This window comes from Onychomys torridus, chromosome 12 (assembly GCF_903995425.1).
Source record: "Onychomys torridus chromosome 12, mOncTor1.1, whole genome shotgun sequence".
NCBI lineage: Eukaryota > Metazoa > Chordata > Mammalia > Rodentia > Cricetidae > Onychomys > Onychomys torridus.
Window position 1 is genome coordinate 26229821 of NC_050454.1, and position 19232 is coordinate 26249052.

Here is a 19232-nt window from a genome sequence, read left to right on the forward strand (position 1 = left end):
TCAGTCATTACCAGAGTATGATTTCTCAGTGCTGTGATTACAGAGAGACTGCCATAATTAGAACATTCAATGGCAGAAAAAAAATCATTCTAATACTATCATAATACTTTTCTTCTGCAAAATGGAAACTTGCCTTCTTTTATCAAAAATAATATAATGCTTAAGGGCTGCTGAATTGCAAGTATTCTGGTTGATTTTTACATCCTGGGCAGAATGATTAATCCATTAAGACTCAAAAACACATTTGCAGGTATTTTGATGAGGAATTTGTTTTTATCCATGGCCTAGATTCCTCCTTCTCCCTTTTAATACAGGGCATCAGAAGAGAGCAACTTAAGGCTTGTTCTCATGGTCAGTATGCACGAATCACCTAGAAGGCTTGTTAACATTGTAGGATTCCAGCTCCTCGTTTCCAGTTCAGCAGATTGTGGTAAGTCTAAAATTGTGTATAACCAAACAAGTTCCAGAGTGGCGCTCATTGTGCTTGTCTGGGCATCATCCTTCAAGAGGAGGGATTCGCTAGTTTAAATGAGGGCAAGCAGATAGTTCATTAAATCATTTTGCTTGGACTTATGACATAGCAGATTTTATTGCAGAGATACTGTTGATTATTCAGGATGAAATTTTAAAAAATAGTTATTTAAGGCGTGCCTAGTAAAAATGGACTGACCTTTCTGTTGTGTCTTACCAAGTATCATTCTTGACTAAACTACACTACATGTTCTCAAGGTTGAATGCTTATGTCAAGCTTGAAGTCCTAGCTAGAGAAGGATATCTAAGTATTTGTCTTGGCCCATGGCATCTGTCTTCCGATGCCAATGAAATTAACTCAAGAGAAGTATGGGCAACCTTGAAATATATATATAAAATAAATCCTGTAGTTTGGATTATAATGAAACATTTTCAAAATATTTGACCTTGACCCTAGGAACATAGGGAGGGGATGATATGTTTCTAGATGTCACACTTCACCAGAGCATTACAGTGACCCAGGACCTTCTACAGGGCAATGAGTTTCCTTATGTTGCACCTGTTTCTGGGACTCTTTATCAAAGCACTTTACAGTTAGACACGTTGAAAGAGATGTTGATCTAACCTGTATCTTCCTGTAGAAAGTGGAAGAAAACCTAAGTGAATGAAGTCCTGAGTGAATATGTATCATTGACATACGCAGGGTCCTGCTGAGGACTCCAATGGCTCAGCCCCACCTGAGTGGCAAAGCCTTACCTGGGATAAGCTTTGAGGGATGGAAAATCTTTCCTAGGTATTCTGAGTATGAGTGAATGACCAGTGTGTGCACTGACTAGAAAGTGCAGCTTCCTTCTCATCTTGGATGGCTATCCTCTGAGACTGGTTGCCATAGAGACTGCCTACCGAGGTCAGCTAACATCCCCACACTATGTTGTACTTTGTAATATGTTGAGGTTCCAGGCTGTTGATGGTTGGCAGGTGCCCTCCAACAGGGTGAGCACAGCCCACCCAGTCACAGTGCTTTTCCTGTCTTCATTCCGTGGCTGGCTGGAGTCAGGGTTCCAAGACAGAAATTGTGCAGGATGACATTGTCTCACATCTTCCTTGCCTGAAAAAAAAAAAAAAAGCTTCTGTGGCCGGGTGTACAATGCCAGTCTGTTAAGATGTGATTCATGATACATTCACCCTGTAAATAAATACTATAAGCACCACAGTCATCTTTGTCTAGTTAAAATTGCATGTTGAAAGCCAAGGCAGATAGATATTGCTGAAGCAAAGACAAGAAACAAATACAGAAAACTCACTTTCAGGTCATAGGAATAAAAGAGAAACCACACCACACCCTTATCAGGCTTTGCCTATTTTCCATGCTTTCTCGGTACATAATATTGCATCTTTCAGGGTTTTTGCAGTTGTGTTGAGAAGTAATTTCTATTGTTCATTTTCCCAAACATTATCTTTACATGTAATGCTTGGGTTCCTGTTCTCTGCCTGTCTTTCATTATCACATACATACAGCCAGTCACCATAGACAGTCTCACAGCATAGAGGAGATTGGCAGAATTTCTCTGGACATCCTATCATTGGGGTAGCTAGAATTGATAACTTCATATCTTCCATCTTTAGCTGTGGTCCCAGAGTGACTTTCCTGACAGCCACAGGTTTTTTGAACTAGGATTCTCCCAGTTTTAAATTTTTATTTATTTATTTCTTGTGAGTTTGCTGAAATACTTTTTCCTTACATGGAAAGTCCTCTATTAAAAGAAAAAGTGTATCACAGGATTGAAGATATGGCTTAGCAGATATGAGTGTTTATTTGTTTTGTAGAGGACCCCAGTTAAGTTCCCAGCACCCATGAAGAGTGACTTACAACCTGTCACTTCAGCTTCAGGGTATCCAATGCTGTCCTCTGGTCTCTGTATTAGGCACCCATACACACTTAGGAGTTAACTTGCGTACATATACCACACAAATAAAAAATAAACAAATTTTAAAAACTATATTATTATATATTTTAAATATATTTTATATATTTGTACATATTCTAACATAAAATATATTATTATTATTATTGAATAATAATAGTGAAATTGACAAAAATGTCAATGGATAATACACCTAGATAAAAATTCAAGTACAATATTATTGAAAATCATGTATAGTAAGACAATTGTGTAGCTTAATCTGATTCCCCTTTGGCGGTAGGATCAGAATCCATCCCTGGTGCATGAGCAGGCTTTTTGGAGCCCACTATCTATGATGGGACACGTTGCACAGCCTTTAGACAGGGGGAGGGCCTTGGACCTGCCTCTACTAAATGTACCCCCCCCCCCATGGGAGGCCTTACCATCTAGTAGGAGGGAATGGGGAGTGGGTTAGGAGGGGGAGGCTGTAGGGGGGTAGGAGGAGGGAAGAGGGCAATCTTTGGTTGGTATGTAAAATGAATAAAAAAAAATTTGCCAGGCGGTGGTGGCACACACCTTTAATCCCAGCACTTGGGGGGCAGAGCCAGGCAGATCTCTGTGAGTTCGAGGCCAGCCTGGTCTACAGAGTGAGATCCAGGACAGGCACCAAAACTATACAGAGAAACCAAAAAAAATTTTTTTTCTTAATAAAAAAGTAAAAGTAAAACATCACTAATTTGGGATTTTCCTCAGAACAATTAGAATTCTTTTTAAATATTTATTTTTAAAATAAGAAAAGAAAATCATGCACAAATACTATCAAAATATTTTATTAAGCTTTGTAAAATAAGGGGTAGACAGACTATTTCAAAAAATCACATCCAAATAGAATATTCCAGTAAATTAGGACCCTTTAGTAAAAATGTTTCCCTTTCTTTAATGTCTGAGGACATCACAAAAATTAGGTAACATCTCTGTTTCTCATTCTCATAAGTCTATTCTCCTAATTCTCATGAACTGAAAAAAATTAAATTAATATCAAGATTTCAATCTGAGGTGTCATGTGATTGAAAATATTAGGTAGCTTATCATAGGAGCTAGTTTTGGAAAATGATATATATTCTGAATCGGAGGACAATGCTGCTGTTTGGACACCATTGGAAGATATTCCTGAAGCATTCCTGTGCTGGAAACCTGCTCCCCAGTGTGGCTGGAATATTTAAAAGTCAGAGTTCAGTACAAAGAAATCAGGTCGTGGGGACACATACCATTGTCCAGAAAGACTAATGCTGCCCTTGCAAGGAGGTTATTTCTAGGTAGAGTGGGTTCTTACACAACTATACTTGCACATTGGTTTGGCCCCTTCTCTGTGTGTGTATTTCCCTTTTACCTTCTTTGCCATATTGGGTAACAGCCAGAGATGCTTGCCAAGACACTGGTGTCATGTTGAACTTATAGCCACTAGAATTGTGAGCCTGTAAACATCTTCTTTTTTTAATGAAATACCCAGATTTAGGCATTTTGTTATAACAACACAAAATGGCCAACTATATACACTATATTTTGGATGTAGAAAAGTAAGAAAATTATTTGCACATAGAACAAAGAAAAAGCAATGCAAATAAAACAGAGGAACAGGGAAGGGACAGCATTTGGGCTAGTGGGTTCTTCTTGGTGGCCTTCCAGTTCCTGTCTATTCTGAACTTCCTGTCCTCTGAAGGAGATTTATCTAAGCTAGCTTAAGCATCAGTTTCTTTCAACTAAACAATGTTTTTCTGTGATAAAGCTTATTTGCAAACATTCAGAAGGCAGATTAAAGGAGATAACAGGTTCAGTATCAGAACCATGATGCTAAGCCAGAGGGAGAACCCTGTGGTATAGCTGGAGGTTTCCTTCTTGACATGAATGCACCAAAAGTTGCATAACAGAAGCCCAGGGCAACCAAATATTTGCAGTTTCAACATGGCTAGTAATTCTGGATGCTCTCTCTGTCACTTTAGACAGAGCTTCAGACCCCACCTTAAGGGTGGTTCTGAAGGCGTTGAGAAAGTATTTACTACTGTGCATTCTGCTTTTGGATTTTCTGCCCTAGCAAACACTGGATCTGTCAGACTTATGAGTGGCGCTCAGGAAAAAGGTTTTGGCTTCAGTACTGTTTTGAGGCAGCAATGGGAACCAATATTGGTTTAAGGACTGGTTTTGGAACTGGATTGGTATTTGAAGTCTTCAATACACAACAGCAGCGAATCATCAGTAGGTTATAGGTTTATGCCCAATAGAAATGGCAGAAATAGGCTAGTGATTTTAGTTTTCTACAAGAAAGAAATAGATACTAGAAGCCAACAGCAGCAGTTGGTAGAATTGTTGCATACAGTTTTGGGAGAAAACCAGAATTATACTGTAAATGTGCAGGGTATTAAGACATTGCCAGATGATCAGGCAGAAGTTGTCATTTATGTTGTTGAGCAATATCCAAATGGCACCTCAATCAGCTACAATGCAATGTGACCATTTCAAACAAGCCAATATGAAAGCTCAATGTAGCAGCTTGGTGCAATCCTGTCTGTGACTAGAACAGAGATGTATCCTGCACACAGCAAACCACTTTACAGAATCTTCCTACGGCATTGATCTTGTCATTTAGGAACAACTCAAGTGAATAACCCTGATTCTGAAAAATTAACTCCTGTATGGATTTCAAAGAACTTTGAAGATTGAAGGTTCAGGACCAGATGGCAAATCAGCATATAACCAAATTAAAATCTCATATCTGGAGACAGTAGTGAGCTACAAACAAATCAAATTGTAACCGTGGCCACAATCACACAATGCAAGAAGAAACTCAAGGATCTTTCCAACAGAGTCTTACAGGTTTGAATCAAATGAGAAAGTTAAAAAGTGGCTGAGCTATCCAGGCTAGAAAACCTTTGTGCCTTCTGCTAGCTTCGGTTCAGTGTGAACAAAACACACTCAGTTCAGGGCCTCACTAAATGAACTAGTGTCTCCATCAGGTGGAGAATTATTTTGAGCAGTCAAATCTGAAGAAAGATTGCATAGATGTAGATCCATGGAGAGGAGTCAAGCATAATTTGAGTCAAGAGGAGGGCCCTAGCCACTTGCTAGCATCATAAAAAGATGTCTACAATGTAAACCCAGTGGAACCTGTATCAGTGAAACCACTAACAGCAGGCAGTGTCATTAGTTAAGATTTACATATTTGTTTGGCAAGTTTGTAAAATGCATCGTCTACTTATATCAGGCCTTCCCTGAGATGACCACAGCAAGAAAACAAAGTACGTCTTCTACTCTGGCTGAGAATTTTGACAAATTTCTATTTATTCCATTTGAAGTAATCATGTCAGAGGTCTTCAAAGATAACCATTCAAAATTTTACCTCTTAAAATTGAATTTACTTTAAAAAGCAATATGAAATTACAAAAGCATTTGTAAATTGTAAAATGTGTAGTGTTACAACAGCTTTAAACATAATCGCAATGTTAGTGGTTTGACAGAAGACCTACAGTGTGATGTCTCTGAACTGTTTCCTAGTAAAACGTTTCCTAATAATTTAAACTTTAAAATGGAATATATTCCCAGTATGAAAAAAGCACTGTATAGAAAATGAAAGATAAGTGTGTCAAGGCTCACTCTCTTCTGATGCTAATTCTCAGAACTAAATTTGTGTTAACTGTTGTTAACACATCCTTCTGGATATTTTGCATAATTATTTTATCAATAATGTTATTATAATAGGCAGATCTATCTATCCATCCATCCTATTTCAATAAGACTATGACATCTCTTATTTATCCTTCTCCAGGTATGGGAAACATCTGTTCCAGCCTTTCCTATATAAATATTTCAGAGTCTGAGGCCAGACACCAACTGCTTTTTTATTTTTTCTTGGTTCTACTAGTTTATTGTTGATAAATCCGCTTAAATATTAAAAAAATATTTTCCTTTTTTCATAACACACACAAATATAGTCTATGAATGAAATGCTATAATCAAAATACAAGACACCTTGATATTATAATTGAATATGGATCAGGTCTACATCGAAGTCCCACCCACCATCTGTGTAATGGGGTCACTGACTCATCCAGGCAGTTTTACACTAATTTTGACATTCAGTTGATTATTCTCACATAATTGGTATGATAGTTATGTGAAGTGAGATGTCATTTCAGTTGACTCATTGTCGTTATTTTAAATTTATATACCTAGAAGCACAGGGTTCTTATCTAAGATTTGACTACTCAAAGTCAAATTTGAATGGGATACAGTTTTTTCTAGAGATGATCTACATCTCTCCATATTCCCCCAACAATGGTGGCCACCTCAATTTTTCACTGAACGCCAACCTCAGGATGTTAGGAATCCTAAGGAAATCTCCTTCTTAGTAGAATAATTTACAAAGCATTTTAAAGGTTTACTATTTCTAGAATATTCAAATAGAGAGTCTATCTCTTAATGGATTCTCTAATCATCAGTGTGTGTGTGGTATATACATGCATATGTGTATGTTTGTGTGTATACACATGTATGTGCTGGTGACATAGGTTGTGATATCTTCCTTAATATCTGTGCACTTTTATTTTTTTGAGACAGAGGTTCTTTTTTTTTTTTTTTTTTTTTTTTTTTTTTTTTTTTTTTTTTTTTTAAGACAGGGTTTCCCTGCATAGCTTTGCACCTTTCCTGGAACTCACTTGGTAGCCCAGGCTGGCCTCGAACTCACAGAGATCCGCCTGCCTCTGCCTCCCAAGTGCTGGGATTAAAGGCGTGTGCCATCACCACCCAGCGGTTCTTTTTCTTCTTCTTCTTCTTTTTTTTTTTTTTAAACTGAAATCTTATGCTTCAACTAGTCTGGGTAGCCAGCAAGCTTTGGGGATCCTCTTGTCTCTGTCCCCCTGCGATGGTGTGACAGATGCTCATGGTCACATCTGATGTTATACATAGGTGCTATGAGTTTGGGCTCATATTTGTGTGATAAGCATTTTACTCAATGAATTATTGTCCTAGTTAGGGTTTCTACTGCTATGAAGAGACACCATGACCATCTCTTATAAGGAAAATATTTAATTGGGTGGCTTACAGTTCAGAGGTTTAGTCCATTATTGTCGTGATGGGAAATGGTGGCATACAGGCAGACATGGTGCTAGAGAAGCGGAGAGTTCTACATCTTGATCCTCAGGCAACAGGAAATGAACTGTGACACCTGGCATAGCTTGAACATAGGAGACCTCAAAACCTACCCCTACAGTGACACACTACCTCTAACAAGGCCACACCTGGCCAACAAGACTGCATCTCCTAATACAGCTACTCTTTATGGAGGCCATTTTTTTTCAAACCACCACACAGCCTCTCCAATTATTTTTGAATTTATTTTTAATAAAATAAAATTTATTTTTAGTAAATGTGTATAACACATTTATTAGAACTATAAAACTTTACAAACTCAAAACAATAAACAGTTCTTCACCTACTATCTTGGAGTTGAGAAACAATACATGATGGGACTTGAACATCTGCAGATTTTGGTATATGCTGAGAGTCCAAGGAACAGACCTGTGGGGATACCAGTAATGATTGCATGAATAAAATACTTGATACAGTTAAAAAAAAAAAAGACACAGGACATGACCAGCACTTCAGAGGCACCTAGCCAAATGCATCCATTTATTCTCTTCTTAAATCTTATCCTCACTGTTCATTTCTTTTGTTTTTTTGCTTTGTCAGTACCAGACCTGTCTTCAAGCATTGTTACATTGTTTAGTCTTCCCAAATTTTAAACTTTATGTGAACTGAATAATGCTGTTTGAATTTGTCTGTGACTTCAACAGCATGAGTTTTACAATTAATTCATGTTGATCAGTTTAAGGTAAATTAGTTCCTTTCGTTGATGAAGATTGTTTCATTATGTGAATGCCATAAAATCAATGAATTTTTGGGTTTCCTCCAGCTTTGTCATTATTGACAACACTCAGGACATCGTTAGATATTTCCTCACTGCAGGAATTGTTTTGTTCATCCCAGGACCTTTAAGTTTGAATACAAATGAAATCTGCACATAGCAGGCTCTGACAAATGCTCAAGTGTATTAATTTCAACAGTTCGGAAGGACCTTTAAAGTCCACTTGAATATTTCCTAGACAATATGTACTAAACATCACATCTGAAGAACATATTTGTGGGTGCAATGCAAGGTAAAGATTTAGGAATTGTTTAACTTGACTTACCCATTTTTAAAGGAACTAATTCCTTCTTGAAGAAAACATGACACAGCTGGGAAGAGATAACTCACTGTCATTATATATGTCCTTGCTAGACCACCAAGCAAAAGTACATTTACCCAGCTAAGCCTTTAACAAACCTTCTGGGGCAATGACAGATAGAGACAAGTACAGTAAGGCAAATATTTGTTCAGCTGACTTTTCCTGTCAGGGCTGTCTCTCTCTATATGGGTGGCGGTTAATTTGCCTTCAAGTTTCTCTTTGGTCCTTTTATTATCATCTATGGCATTCCAGTTCCAGAGCATCTGTTACATGCTTATTCACTGTACTGTAAATAGGGTCAAGGCTGCCAAGTGGATTGGTATCCTTCATTACTGAAGAAAGCACATTAAACCCATATCTTGTGTTATTGACAAATGTCTTGACTTATATAATGTACAAAAGCCTAGAAGACAGAAGCACATGAATAACTGTAGTAATATCCCTGCAGGCATTTGTAGCTCCAAGGAAGCAGAATCTGTTCACCAATTTTCCTCTGGCAGAAAATGTTAGGAAGCCAGTGCTTCCCGCCTTGTGATGAGGCTTGTCTGTGTTCTCATCCATTATTGTATACCTTGGTGGATTTCTTGACAGCAGTGACCTAGCTGATCTCTCTCACTTCTCAGCAGGATTATCTCCAAAAGTTTTTTAAATTTATGAATATTCATGTGTTTTGTAGCCCAATACTCATTGAACACTGCATGTGTAGTATGGGTATTCTGATTTATATGTTGAGTGTTAAAACTACTCCCAGCAGTGAACCATACTTCTAAATATTACATTGGACATCACCAATCTTCATTAAGGGGTTAGCAAGAAATCTAAACTTCCGGATGCTCACACTCTTTCTTCCTGAATTTTACAGGCTAGTTGTTTTGTTTCTACCTTGTTACTTGTTTTGTCATTTTTATAGTTCTTACACTTAAAATGTTTAAAGCAATGCTTCTTTCTAAAAGTTCATTAAAGCCAACATGCTGTGACTGTTAGCACAAAAGTAATAGCACTTTTCTTGCTAGAACAGTGTCTGAGTGAGCTGTTTCTCCCATATTTTCTACTTTTTTTAGTATCTACCAGCTAAGGCATTGGAAGCACTATATTATCTAACAAGAAACGTTTTCTTTATAATATTTTTCTCACTAGCATTTTATGGGTGAGAATGTATTTCAGTATTCGAGTACTTGACTAACATATGCAAAGCACTGGGATTAACCTCCAGCATTGAAAGCAAAATCTTGTAACATTTCAAGGTACAAAAAGGGGAGGCATATGAGAATGATCCTTGAAGGCTGAGTATTTGGATTCACTTCCGATAACAGCACCAAAATAAATACAGGTTACTGAGTTAAATGTCAATTTCAGGTGTATAGTAAGTACAATAGTTGTTTATGCAAGTCTGTCATCATGCAACATTTGGGTCATGCTTATACTAAATGATTCACTGTTTATCTGACATTCACATCTAACTGGCATCTTATAAAACAGTTTGCTAAATCTGGCTGTCTTTGTCCTTGAGATGGAGGACTTCCAAGTGCCTGTGTACATTGGTTACTTCCTCCAATACAATGCGGCTTCCATACTCCTATATTGAAGCCTTACTCAAAGTGGATTATGATAAACATTAAGGGTAGCTGGTATCTGATAATGGTTCTTTAGGCCCATCTGTGTACTTTTGGGTAAAATCTGATTCTAGGCAAAACACATGCTGAGTTAGTTTAGTAAAATATACCAGATCATCCTTGACTCACCTGGCTTCTTCTTCATCCTCCACTATCCCACACATTGGGTATTGATCTACCTTCCAGGTCCATATTCAGCCAGAATCCTCTTAGGCCTATTTGGTCAGAACCCTGCTTTATCCCTGACACTTCCTTGTCATTTTTACACCACAGAACCTACCCTGTTCTTTGGCTGTAAATTTTCTTTTTGCCTGGGATGTGTTCAAAGTAGAGCTCAAGTTCTTTCCTCACTGCAAGACTCCCCAGCAGTGATCATGAGAGCTACATGATGGGTTTGAATGAAATCTTATTTTCCATGTTTTACCACTGAAGAAGTTCTTAACATTTTTGTGCAAAGAGCTTGAAAATGGATTTTAAATAGTTTTGTCTCAGTAGGTTTTTTTTTTAAATAGAACTTGTCCAATGATTATTCCAGGATTTCGAAGGATTGTCCTTCTCCCCAGAACCCTCTACAGTAGTCCATTAGACAATAATATCCCAGTGTAAAACTGTTCTAAGGCTGACTAATCTAGCTCTTTAAGCTTATGCACCATCTTTCAGGAAGATGTAGGACTGTCTGTGACAAGACTGATTAGGCCTGGCTGGCCTCCACTATACAGAGGCCCTTTCTGCTCCACAGCCATGCTTCTAGCTTCTAGACTTTCCTGGCCTCACCACAACTTTATTTCTGTCGGGTTTTGGTTTTTGTTTGTTTTCATTTTCTTTGTCAATGGGCTTCCTTTGGAGCAACCTCAATCTTCCCTGACAACTTTCAATAACCTTGAGTCTTGGGGGAAAGTAGTTAAAGGTCTTTTACTGTTACCAAGACACCATACAGTCATTCATGTTTTTCAAGTGTGGTTAACTGAGGTGCTCTCACAGATCAGGACTATAGTAGAACTTTCTGTAGAAAAGTGAAAGAGGGAAGGGAGAGGAGAAGAAGAGGAGGAGGCAGAGAAAGAGTTTTGCTCACAAAATCAAAGGAAGGGAAAAGGAAAACACATTTGAAGTCCTATGTCAATGGAAAATAATCAGCACTGAGCTTCAAATCCAGTGACTCCATTAATAAAATGTTTCCAGCTTTCTAAAAATCATTTTATGTATATTTCATTTGTGTGTATTTTTTTCCTATGGGAGGATATGTGTACTTATATATGCAAATAACTTTATAGATTTATGAAAACACTGTTTTCAAATCAATCTTTTGTCACTTGGTGGCACATATATCCATATTATTGTACTTCTAAAATATCACTTTAGTGGCTATAGAATGCTTTTATGAACATAGTTGAGCATGTGTCCCTATGGTATGATTGAACATTCCTTGGGTACATGCCCAAGAGTGGTATACCTGGGTCTTGAGGAAGTTTGATTCCTAATTTTCTGAGAAACTACCATACTGATTTTCAAAGTGGCTGTACAAGTTTGTACTGTCACCAACAATGGAGAAGTGTTTCCCTTGCTCCATATCCTCTCCAACATAAGCTGTCTTCAGTGTTTTCAATCTTAGTCATTCTGACAGGTATAAGATGGTATCTCAGAGTTGTTTTGATTTGCATTTCCCTGATGACTAAGGATGTTGAGCAATTCCTTGAATATCTTTTGGCCATTTGAGATTCTGCTGTTGAGAATTCTGTTTAGCTCTGTAGTCCATTTTTTAATTAGTTTGTTGGTATTTTGATGTCTAGTTTCTTGATTTCTTTATATATTTTGGAGATCAGCACTTTGTCAGATATGGAGTTAGTGAAGATGTTTTCCCATTCTGTAGGCTGCCATTTTGTCTTATTGACCATGTCCTTTGCCATACAAAAGCTTCTCAGTTTCAAGAGGTCCCATTTATTAATTGTCACTCTCAGTGTCTGTGCTACTGGTGTTATATTTAGGAAGTGATCTCCTGTGCCAATTCATTCCAGACTACTTCCTACTTTTTCTTATCAGGTTCAGTGTAGCTGGATTTATGTTGAGGTCTTTGATCTACTTGGACTTGAGTTTTGTGCATGGCAACAGATATGGATCTATCTGCAATCTTCTACATGTTGACATCCAGTTATGTCATCACCATTTGTTGAGGATGCTTTATTTTTTCCATTGTACACATGCTTAACTATGTTCATAGCAGCATTATTCATAATAGCCAGAACTTGGAAACAACCTAGATGCCCCTCAACTGAAGAATGGATAAAGAAAATGTGGTGCATATACACAATGGAGTACTACTCAGCAGAGAAAAACAATGACATCATGAAATTTCCAGGTAAATGGATGGAACTAGAAAATATCATCCTGAGTGAGGTAACCCAGACTCAGAAAGATAAACACGGTATGTACTCACTCATAAGTGGATATTAGATCTAAAGCAAAGGATAACCAGACTTCAACCCACAGCTCCAGGGAAGCTAGCTAGAAAGAAGGACTCTAGGAAGGACACATGAATTGCCCAGAGAAGGAGAAATAGATGAGATCTACATGAGCAAACTGGGGGTGAGGGGGAATAATGGAGAGCAAGGGATGGGGGATGAGAACATAGGAGAAGGGGAGGTTCAAGCTGGAACAGGGACAGAGTGGGAGAACAAGGAAAGAGATATCATGATAGAGGGAGACATCATGGGATTAGGGAGAAGCGGAGTGCTAGGGAGGTTCTTAGGAATCCACAAGGATGACTCCACTACAGACTACTGGCAATAGTCCAGAACATGCCTGAGCTGGCCTACTCTGGTGATCAGATGACTGAATACCCTAACTGGTATCATAGAGCCCTTATCCAATGACTGATGGAAGAAGATGCAGAGATCCACGGCAGGGTCCCAAGCAGAGCTCCAGGAGTCCAATCAATGAGAGTGAGAAGGGATTCTATGAGCAAGAGATATCTAGACCATGATTGGAAAAGGTACAGATACAACTAGCCAAACTAGTGGAAACACATGAACTGTGGACCAATAGCTGAAGAGCCCCCATGGTATTGGACTAGGCCCTCTGGATAGTCAAGACAGTTGTTTAGCTTGAATTGTTTAGGGAGCCCCAGGCAGTGGGATCGGGACCTGTCTTTAGTGCATGAGCCGGCTTTTTCGAGCCTAGTGCCTATGGTGGGACACTTTGTTCAGTTTTGGTGCAGGGAGGAAGGGCTTTGGTCTGCCTCAACTGAATGTACCAGGCTCTGCTGACTCCCCATGGGAGACCTTGCCTTGGAGGAGGTGGGAATGGGGGTGGGTGGCTTGAAAGGGAAGGCTGGGGGATAGGAGGAGGGAAGACATGGGAATCTGTGATTGATATGTAAAATAAATAAAAAAAATCTCTTAATAATAATAATAATAATAATAATAATAATAAAAGAATGTTTCTAGCTTCAATGTTTAATAATTACATCATGCCTTTACATTATTTTCAATTGATATCTTGTAGTTAAATTTTGCCTATGTCCTTTTTCCTTAGGGTAATTTATCAGTAAGAGAATTTCAATAAAATGTATTTTACACACAGACATATATATGTATGTATATATAATTTTTGTTGAAATGTTTTTAGATTTATAGAATTTCAAAGGTAATACAAATTTTCTAACTCTAGTTTCCTGATTTTTCTCTGAGTTATCTTCATCTAATTTTCCCTGAAGTTAGCATCTTATCATAATCTTGGCATATTTACTGGTATTAAGAAAATGTTAATTCTGATAATTGAGTTACAGTACTAATGCTCTTTCCTTGTTCCAGATTGAATTCATAAAATATGTTGTATTTAATTCCCATATCTCCTGAAGCTTTTCCAAATTTCTTCATGATTTGGTACTTTTGAACAGTACCAGTTAATTAGATGCCCCACAATTTGGATCTCACTAAACTTTGTCCTTGATAAGACTTGAAAAGGGATTGTGTAGTGGGTAGCCACTCCAGCTTTGATCTGAAAGTTCCAACCCCCACTGAGGCTTCTGTAACTGCCATGCCTCCAAGGTGGGGCCAAGAGAGGACCCTAAAGACCCAAGATCCGGATGTGCCTGCTCTCTTGGTTCCTGGACCCTGGACTCTGGAGGTAGACCGAGCAGAGTTTTCCAGAGAACAGTGCTGCACTGTGCTACACCTTTCCAAGACCCTGTTACTTATCCCTTCACTTGTAAGTTACCCCACAAAATAAACCTCCCTTTTAATTACATGGAGTGGCCTTACTAATTTCACCAATATGATTGTGTATCTAAAATGGTTTTGGTGTATATACTGAAAGTCCTCTTGCCCAGTATTAGTTACAGACTATATAAAAGAAAATTAAAACAGAATATCTTTCCTTTGAAGGTTTTATATTTATTTTTAATTATTTTTGTGTATGTGTATCTACGTGAGTGTATGTCCCAATTGTGCTGGTGTTAATGGAGACCAGATGAAAGTGCTGGGTCGCCTAGAGCTGGAGTGTAAGGCAGTTGAACTATGCAATGTGGGTGCTGGAAACTGAACTTGGGTTTGGCAAGAATATTAAGTGCTTTTAAGAACTGAGTCATCTTTCCAGCCCCCAAACAAAATTTCCTTTAAAAATGATAACACTTTTAAATAATACATACTTCATATTTTATTTGCTTTATAGATCTCTACTCACCAATATTTTAATGTTGGTCAGGATTTCACTTTCTGTAATATTTTTGCTATTAGAGAAGTCTCCAGATAGGGGTTCTTTCATAATGAGCGCTATAGTGAATCAATTCTTTATGAGTCTTGTTTCAATTTTTAAATGGAGACAGAAGTTAAAGCACTGGAAAAACAACTTTTCAAGGTCAAAACTCTGATTTGTCAGCATCTTTCCTTCTTTTATCTCTTTATTCTAAAAAAAAAAAAGCAACAACACATATTTATTGAGTCTTTTCAAATCATTTTGTTTCCATTGAGAAAAAACAATCACTTCTCATCTCTTTAATTATATAACAATAACCAAAGAACCATTTCAACAGTGCTTGCAATTAGTGACTAAGTTTAGGAAAAGCTTAACTGACATGACAGATCCAGCCTTTTGTTACTAACCATTTAGCTACCTAGCTGAGTCTGAGATAGGTCTCACAGCTTTAGGTAGTCATCACGCTAAGGGGCCTAGTCTGTGTGCTTTGCAGAGTAATATGAGTGCTACTTGCATTCCCAATTTCCATTGCCATAGGTTTGATCACTCTGGTTGTTAAATTTGCAGTCTGACTATACCATATAGAAATAATTTATGCAGAGAGCAGAAAATTATAACAGTATGACTAGCAATATTGAATGAATGTTCTTGCTATTGTCTTATTAGCCATTTGTATTTTTCTCTTTTGTTAATGATCTTAATGCATTATTCACAATTAGTAACAAAATTCTTTGTCCTGCCTTTATTTGGAAGTTTCTATATCCCAACCTCCTTTGGAATATCTGGGAACAATTGGTGCATTAACAGCTCTATTAAAAACCTGGGGCTGAACTTATCTTCTTGAATCAATCCCTATGTGGTGACTCCTAAGATGAACAGTTCAATTTTCTTTTTTATTTGAAAAAGCAGATACAGAAAGAAAGGACTCATTGACAAGTAGATAGCAGCCTGGGAATAGAAGCAACTTGTACAAATAAGCTATACTATTTGTACTTATTTAATCAGTCAGCTTTGTTTCCTGTTTCTGCATCTACTGCTGCTTTCCCCTTTGTGGGCCTTCTTATTGCTCCTGTAATACAGAAGAATGTGGCCTTCAGCTGACTCTTCCCTTTGTAGGACTTCCCCCAGGTATCTGTGTGGCTACCTCTGTTACCCTCCTCTAAGTCTTTGCTCAGACTACCCAGTTAAAATTGACACTGACTACATTATTGTAAATATTGTTTAATTCTGCCTTCTATTACAAGAAAGAGCACTCCACACTATAGATAGGGTCTTTTCTGCTGTGTTGTGAAATAGCCAACATTCTAGGATAGCTGTTAAAATGGTAAGTCAATTTAAAAGATCCATAGACATGCAGATGATAGATTAAAAAAGGGAAGTCACTACCAGGGCATCTATCTGAGACAGTGAAAGTGTTTGAAGTTATAGCTGCTCCCTTTGTTGGCCATCATACAGAAGTGACTTTGCACCATCAGATGACACAGGTCCACCTTGAGATCTCTTTAAGTGGCCTGCTTTGCTCATCTAAACATTTGTGGGTGTTCATAACTAGCTTTCCATGGACTAGAGACTCCCATTGTCTGTAGCTAAGTGTAAGTTTTAATTCCATAAGAAATCTCTAAGATAAAATTCTTGACTGTTCAAATCCTGGCTATCTGGATCCTAAGTGCCTCAGTCCTGAGAATGTTCATCTTTATGGATTATTTCCCATGCCCTCTATTAGAGCCTCTTAACCTGATTATTTGACCTTTGAAACACTTTGAGATAGTAAAAGAAGTCAATTCCCTGAGACTGTTAGAGTTTGATTAAATACATTTTTGTCTGGCAAGATGGCTCAGAGGCTAAAACCTCTTGTGCACAACCACGACTTTCAGATTTAATCTGGCGCTCACATAAAAAGACTATGGATAAATTCAGTGGTATAGTCTATAAACCCAGTCCCAGTACTCCTACAGCAAGATGGGAGATGGAGACAAAATAATCAGCTGGATGCTCCTACATGCTGTATAGTGGCAGAAATCACAATAGATGCTACCTCAAAAACATGGTGTAAAGTGTGAACTGACACCCCACAAAGTTATCCTTTGTCTTTTACATGCATTCCATGGCATCCTGCCTGCATTTCCCTCTGTTTCTCTTTCTCTCTGACTCTGTCTTGATCACACATGTATGCATAACTGATAAATAAACGCATAAATAAAAATTTAAATGTTTTGAGAAAGGTTTAAAGATGCTTTGTTTCAGTGAATATTATGAATTTAATGTGCTTCTTCTGCTTACGAAGTTTTGTCTCTGTAACCACAACATGAAAAAGACTAAAAACTAATCGTCAAAAAACAAATCGACCCCATTGAACTGCTAAGAAAACTGACAGACTCTTTCAAACAAGGAATGAGGCTCATGAACAGTTTATGTTAGGTGGTGTGTAAGGGAAGAAGGAAGGGAACAGCCAACATTTCAACAAAATCTCAAAGACTAAGTGCAGACCAGCGTATCAATTTAGAATAACCAAACCACCTCCACACAAGAAGTTCAGTGTCCTTTACAAAGTTTTCTCCATGGTGTATATTGGATGATTAGAAACAAAAAAAAATGATGGAGGGCAAGAGACTAAATGGACTACAGAAACAAAGGAAGATTTGGTTGCCATGGGAATAGAGTCAGGAATGCCAAGAAGGCTCTGCCTCCAAGGCCCAGGTACACAGAATTAGCTAGCTATTGGATTAGACTGGGAGAATAAAGAATTATACCGATGCCTGGCATAAGTCCAACACCAAATAATGAATAATTAAAGTCTACTGGCTGAGGGAGAAGGCAGTGCTTGAAGAGATGTACCCTCTGAGGCATCTGCTTTTAGGAACCGATGATACCTCTGGGTGGAGCAAGGGCACATTAAGAACAGACTCATCACTAGAGAAATAGGAAGATTGGTGCTCTGAGACAATGATGGCAACACCGAAGCCCAAACAAGGATTTACGGATTGATTGTAGAGCTGAGGAAGCATACCTGATGGAGTACTATTTCAGGCTTTCCAGTCTTATTGCTTGATCAGTTCTTTACAAAATGAGTGTTTCAGTGTTTGAGTTTTTGGAAAGCCAACTGTGAAAAGCTAAGATTTTAAGACCAACTGTGAATTTGATTTTGTTTTCTGTCTACAATGCCTATAGGAGGGAGGAATCTAATTTGGGGAGTCCAATGGCTGTATTGTGGTTTGATTTTGCATCTACCTCCTAGTTCTTGCACTAGCGTTCATGCTATTGCAGCAGACTAGAGGCTATGGAAGGAGAGAATTATAAGAAAATTCATTTATCATTGTTTGCAGTGGGATCATTTTTTCCAAATATTACATACTAGAAAACATGCACAGGCAATTTGGCTTTATGAAACTTCTCCTCAGAAATCAATATGACATAGGTGATGTTAAATGTTAAGGTTATTTTTTAAAAACAACACTTCCCTAGACTCTCCAGTGCATTCTCTATAAATTCTGTAAACATTCACAAGAGGCTATGAAATAGTTGCCATGATGATTCATTTTTCAAGGTGAAATTCATTTATACTGCTTTCGTCCTACAAGGCTAACTACTTTATATTTGCATGCAAACATAAGAGCACAGTTAGGAAACACAAACTCAAAGATGTTGATTACAATATAATTTCCATTACTTCATGTAGGAGTTGCCCAAGATTTCAGCTCTAAATTTAAATGCAGCACACATTCAAAAGCAAAAGAGACAGTCAACATTTACTCAGACTGTTCTGAAGTTCAGCTGGAAGTATGTTGCTTACAGAATCCAACATGGAACTCAAGATTACTCTGAAGGCACACAGATGCAATTTTTCTTTTTCAGCAAGATAAACAGCAACCCCCTCAAACAACTGTTTGCCGAAGACACACTGAGTTACAAGCAAATTACGATATGATTTGTTTGCAAATTATAACATGTTATATGAAAGTAGGGAAATGATCTCTATCTTAGATAAATTTCCCTCACATTCTATATGAGCTGGAAAATAGTGAGCATGAGCAATATTTTTGTAGGTAGTGGTTATTCTAAAAATAAATCTAGTTGCTACCTAGATTAGAGCTTTGGTGGAAGGATCTGTTGATTTTCTAGAGACTTGGTGCATTGCAAGAAGAAAGCAAGCCCACAGCATTAATCTTCCTCACCTGACTTTTCACAAGAATGGGCTTTCATCAGGAAATAATTAGGAGAGCTACACACTCTGTTTTTTTATGGCCTCCTTTTGGTGTTATTTTTAAAAATGTATACAT

The 19232-nt window shown here is 37.8% G+C and overlaps 1 pseudogene; it reads left to right on the forward strand.

The window, feature by feature from the left end:
• Positions 1-4643: 4643 nt before the first annotated feature.
• On the forward strand, positions 4644-5365 carry LOC118594284 (annotated as a pseudogene).
• The last annotated feature ends 13867 nt before the right edge of the window (positions 5366-19232 follow it).